The following is a 1,096-nucleotide window of genomic DNA, read 5'->3' on the forward strand; positions in this document are numbered from 1 at the left end:
CTCATCGCTGATGCTGCTGTGTCACGGGTGCATCCCAGAACAGTTCACATTCCTTCATTTTGAATGACTTTGAGGCAATGTAGCTGGGTTTTGGTTAGGGTGAGCATACCAAGGCCATAGTCCACTACAGACAGTACAGCCGCTTGAAGCATGATCATAAGGGCGCTTTGGGGCATAGATGCAGCCATCACTCTCAGTGCAACAAGTCCTTTCCTTGCTCTGGTGATAATATTCGTCACATGGTCTTTTGCCAAGAGGGTGCGGTCAAAGGTAATGCCCAGGTACTTCAAAGAAGTCCATTGTTGTATTGTAATACCAACACGACATATTTCCATTTATTCTCCTGTACGAAATAAATGAAACAATTCATTTTTCATTCTTTAGTTGAGGTGACATCGGTAAGTTACAATTCCAACTATACTCCATTAAGAAATTAATGATACCATTGTTATTTTATTCTGTAGTTGAGGCGTCACAGCATCAACTTACAAATACAGCGTGTAGGTAAAAATAAAATAGGGATATTCTTATGAAACAGACATGGGAACCTAAATAGCAAATGCAAATGAAACACCAATAGATGTATACGTCATCAAAATTTATTTTGTTCAAATACAATGACACGTGTGTATTGCTAGGACGTTTTACATATTGGAAGCAATACTTACCCAGTAACAGAAAAAAAGGAGAAAATGACAGTTCAGGTGTCTCACTGCAGGACACATTCCCAGAGAGATGGATAAAGATCATCACAGCTAGACATCAAAGCAAGCCATTAATGTCCCTATCTATCTTACTTTCAGCTGAGCACGCAGAGGTAATTCATTTCCCCCTCCTTTTTCATTTCTACATCATAGCATCTGTTAAGAGGGAGAGGGAGACTGGGTTATTGAATAGGGGACCGAGAAAGAGAGAGGCAAGGGAACCATTAGAAAAAGTGAGAAAAGAGAAAAAGAGAGAAAAAGAGAGAAAAAAGACAGGAGAAGATGTAAAGCAAACCAAAGCAAATCAAACAAGAGAGATGCAATAAAGACACACACACGCACACACACGCACACACACACACACACACACACACACACACACACACACACAC

At 40.2% G+C, this 1,096-nt stretch overlaps 1 protein-coding gene across 1 annotated transcript in view; it reads right to left on the reverse strand.

Moving 5' to 3' along the window:
- Positions 1-860, reverse strand: part of LOC101853960 — a 40,493-nt gene extending 39,633 nt beyond the window's left edge. Inside the window, exon 1 of the mRNA XM_013086619.2 lies at positions 669-860. The gene's annotated coding sequence lies outside the window, so the exon portion shown is untranslated. The remainder of the gene's footprint in view (positions 1-668) is intronic.
- Positions 861-1,096: the final 236 nt, after the last annotated feature.

This window comes from Aplysia californica, unplaced genomic scaffold, assembly GCF_000002075.1.
Source record: "Aplysia californica isolate F4 #8 unplaced genomic scaffold, AplCal3.0 scaffold00486, whole genome shotgun sequence".
NCBI classification, from domain to species: domain Eukaryota; kingdom Metazoa; phylum Mollusca; class Gastropoda; order Aplysiida; family Aplysiidae; genus Aplysia; species Aplysia californica.